Below are 4,415 nucleotides of genomic sequence, written 5' to 3' on the forward strand. Positions count from 1 at the left end.
TTTTTTTTTTTTTTAATTAGCTGGGCAAGGTGACTCACTGCAGTGAACTATGATCGCAGCATCACACTACAGCCTGGGTGACAGAGACCCTGTCTCAAAACAAACAAACAAACAAACAAAGAAACAATGCCTTACATATATTCAATCCTCAGAAGAGGGGTCTGCGCTGAATCTAAGAAGTTAACAGGCAAGTTTATCTCAGCCATAGTACTGGAAAATCCAGTTTCTTAGGCTGATTCTGTTCTGCTTGAAATGCTGTCAGCCTAAGAAACATGCAGAGGTCTCCAGTGATTGACTAGATGTGATGCACAAATGCAGTGGAGAAATCTAGTCTGAATACATTGTCAAGTGGCAAAGAAAATGGAGCTCTCTACTGAAAATGCTCCAGTTTGGGTGAAGTTTTTTCCATCAATCTTTAATTGGGTGGAGAAAAAACATATGTGATTCTTATTTCATAATAATATACTCTTTCTTCCAAAAGTACAATACACACTACAAAATAATATTTCCACTTTGAAAGTTAATTTTCACAATAGGCCTGTCAAGTAGGCAAATTTCTTTCCCCTGGTTTTGTAATCATCCTCTTTATCTCCCTACATGCCCTATTTACAAACCCAATCTTCCTCTCATCACTGCCCTTTTTCACCCCATCAACACCCACAAACACCTATTACATCTAATTTTTCTTTACCTTCCTCCCACTCTCATCCAAGCTAATGGGTTTCCTCCAACACAGCTTCTTACAGGTTAAACTATATGTTTGATGCTAATCAACTGGTAAGAAGCTTCCTAGAAACTTCCTTACTCATTACAGAGGCGTGTCAAAAGCATAAGGGTTCAAGTTGCAAGACATGACCTGTTAATGAGTTGTGAAATCAATTTATTTGGTTTTGATTAGCACTAAAAATAATGAAATTGGAAATATCAGAGTTCCTTACATATAGTTAAGGATAAAGTTCAGCTATGTACATGTATGTGTTTACTGGGTTACTACATAACAGGTTCCTTCAAGAAAGTTGAGTTGCAGTCAGAAAAGTTGAAAAAGCACTGAGGTAGAAATTTCGAGAAAGAGGGAGCATTCCCCAGAGTCAAATGCAGCAGACAGTTCTAGAAAGGTAAGAGCTGAATCAGTGTCCATCGGATGTGGCCCCACAGAGGTCTGCTGACCTGGCTAGAGCAGTTCCACCATGCTGTGTATGGGAGCCAGAGTTTTCACGGTAGTGCGTGGAAACTTAGAAGCGGGGAGAACAAGAATACACCTGTTTTAAGAACCTTGGCAGAGAAGAGTAAGGAAGACAACGATGGAGGGGACTTAAGAGTCTATTTCTCAGGGACTCAGAAGTTAAAAGTAAAGCAAAAAGTAAATTGGTCTTTAGAATAAGTCTTCACATAGTAATCAAAAAACAATTTTCCTATTTGCCAATTCAATTTTCTATTCCTAATTCAAAGATTGTAATGAAAATACTTGAAACAATTAAAGTTGAGTAAAAGTAGTCACAAAGATTTAGAAACAATGCCTATCAGGGCTGGGTGCAGTGGCTCTAGGTTGTTGAGCTAGGTGATCAAGGTTTTTTGCTCATTTAGAATGGTATTTAAACATGCTTATAGAAGCTGCTGAGATGGGACAAAATGGATCATTGATGGAGCAAACTCTAAGAGAAAAAGGATCAGAGAGTCGCTGGAAGAGCTAGCTGTAATGAGGAAGTGAGGTCTGGGAGAGGACAGAGTCCAGCAAAGGCATTCTGTGGGTGTGGGTAGCAGGGAATAAAAACTAGCAATTCACTCATGAAAGCCTTTATTTCCTCCATAAAAGAAGACTGACATTCAGTATCTAAATGTACTGCCTTGGCCATTTAAAAAATATTGCATCTCTTCCTACAGGATGCTAGATAGTTTCATTCATGGAGTCTACACATCATGCAATGATGTTGCTTAGCCAGGCATACAGCCCATCCTTTAAGAAAATTGAACAGAAATGTAAGATAACACTAGGGTCCCCAAACATAATAGCATTGGGACCCAAGAGAGTGTTGACGGTGTGCTACAGCTCCTGAGCAGCCTCAGAAGGGGGTGGCCCCAGGCATTTGTTGCAAAGCATCCCAGTGTTGGCATAGCAAGTGGCAGGGCAGGTCTTGCTGTTGGTAGGGAACAAGAGACAGGCTCTCTGAGTTTTGCCCATTTGTCCAGACTGGTGTCTAGCTGTGATAACCAGGTGACACATCCAACGCCCTCTGGTGGCAAAAGATAGCAGGTTGCACCTATTGACTGACTAGAGGCAGAAACCCCTGCAAACTGTCAAAAAAGGGTCAAATAATCAATATTTTTGGCTTTGAGTGCCATTTGGTCCCTGGACATTTAAAAAGGGACATAGTCATGTTCCAAGAAAACTTTATTTATAAAAAGAGGCAATGGGTTATAGTTTAAGAGCCCCTGGACTTGAGTATTTTAATAGGAATGCTATCAAAAAAGTTTGATGTTGTTCCCAAAGCAAATGGTGGCCCAGGGAAGGGCATCATTTAGATAGTGGCCACCTACATTAAATAAGCCCTAAAGATGCAAAAATTATGAATATATGATATGCATAATTATGCAATATCATAAATGATTAGAACTACTACTCAGATCTCTAGAGAAGTAGTTTTATGATACATATAATATTGCTTTATATGATAAAAAAAGGGAGTTTCTAAAATGTGTGTATTGGTCTATGTATTACCATATATTTCCATACCAGTTACCTATTTTGAGGATCATCCTTAGTGTGACAAGGGGATAATGCATTTGGAGAGAATCATGAAACCTTGGAACAGTTGAATAAGGCAACTTGTTTCCTAAGGACACTAAAATGATTGTCATGCTACATGAAGAATACAGATGAGGTTGGAGATCCTGAGCTTGGGTGTTTCCCAATCTGAAATACCAAGATTGGAAGATTTCTTCCAAAAGCCCAGGTGTAAGGACAGATTGTGGGTTGGGAGATTTGTGACCTGAATGTCAGGCACAGATTTTGTTCCTGCTCACTGAAAGTCCACGGTGTGTGGGCTGGTAAGCCACCAGGCAAGTCAGGAAGTGTTAATATATTCTAACTACGTCAGCCATCTGCATTTTCAGTCTTCCCCTTAGGCACTCACCCAGAGGCAAGTATGCTTTCTACTTCTGTTAGCACTTCCTCTCCTCCTATTAGCTTGTATAGATTAGCAAGAAGAGCCTAAAGGTCAGCACATCGCTAAGGAGACCAGATGTTCTTGTGACTCCCCATATGGAGCAAATACGATGCATTTCAGGATAGCAAAAAGAGTGGTAATTGCTAAAAACCTTCTATGTGCTCTGTCATCTAATTCTCTAGAAAGTCTTGAAGTAAGTATTATTCCCATTTTACAGATGAGTTCACTAAGACTTGGGGAAATTAAGAAAAATCTCTCAAGGTCACAACATTAAGTAAGTGCCACAGCTGGATTTAAATCTGCTTAACTCCAAAGCTCCTGCTCCTTCCAGCACACTAGAGCAGTGGTTCTCTAAGTATGTTCCCTGGACCAGTAGCAGCAGCAGCACCTAAGAACACGTTAGAGGTGCAAATTCTCAGGCCCCACACTAGACCTACGGAATCAGACTCTGAGCGTGGGGTCCAGCAATCTGCTTTAACACTGACACCAGGGGGTTCCAATGCATGCTCAAGTTCGGAAACTGCTGCGCAATACAGCCTTCAAGAAGAAGAGGATACTGCAGTAGGTGCCAGGTTACATGAGAGTGAGCAAGACAGGGTCAGCCACACTGAGCAGCCCTGGACAAACCTAAGGAGCTAAGGATAGTGATAGCTCTTCTCTAGCTGTATGCCTGACTGAGCAACATCACTGCATGATGTGGTTTTTCTGCCCCCCACATTGTACCAGTTCTTTAAAGAGCCAGTAGCTATGATAGCAGAAAAGAACCATATCAGAGCTTCACATCTGGTTGTCAACATCATTTCTTCTAACAACCTAACTGCTACATGGATTTGCTCTCATTGAGATGTGGAATAAAAGGTTAGGTAATTTACCAAGGGTCAAGTGACTACAGATGACAAACCCTGGGTTTCCCAAGGACTGCTGCTACCCAGGTCCCAGGGGCACACGCCCTTTACCTGCTGGCAGGCATTAAGACGAAGACAGGCAGCCATTGTTGGGGAGGGAGTTGACATCAAGCTGGTATCTCATCTAGCTCGTGACTTTTCTACACTGAACACCTTCCAGGTGTCCCGGTGAGAACACAACATGGATGAGGCTTACTTTACATCTGTCAGAGCCCTGGCAAATGCCTTCCCGGGTGCCTCTGGCATTCTCTGTGAGAAAGAGAGTCACAGCCTGACAACTCCCATAGCCATCAATGGCTATGCTCCTGACCCTCAGACATTCCAAAAGGATTAAAACCAAGAGCAA

General features: G+C 41.7%; 1 long non-coding RNA gene across 1 annotated transcript in view; it reads right to left on the bottom strand.

The window, feature by feature from the left end:
• LOC105540593 overlaps positions 1-4,415 on the bottom strand; it is a 149,281-nt gene extending 144,866 nt beyond the window's left edge. Inside the window, exon 1 of the long non-coding RNA XR_001006214.1 lies at positions 4,121-4,415. This is a non-coding gene — a long non-coding RNA (uncharacterized LOC105540593). The remainder of the gene's footprint in view (positions 1-4,120) is intronic.

The sequence above is a fragment of the Mandrillus leucophaeus genome, unplaced genomic scaffold (genome assembly GCF_000951045.1).
Source record: "Mandrillus leucophaeus isolate KB7577 unplaced genomic scaffold, Mleu.le_1.0 Scaffold223, whole genome shotgun sequence".
NCBI lineage: Eukaryota > Metazoa > Chordata > Mammalia > Primates > Cercopithecidae > Mandrillus > Mandrillus leucophaeus.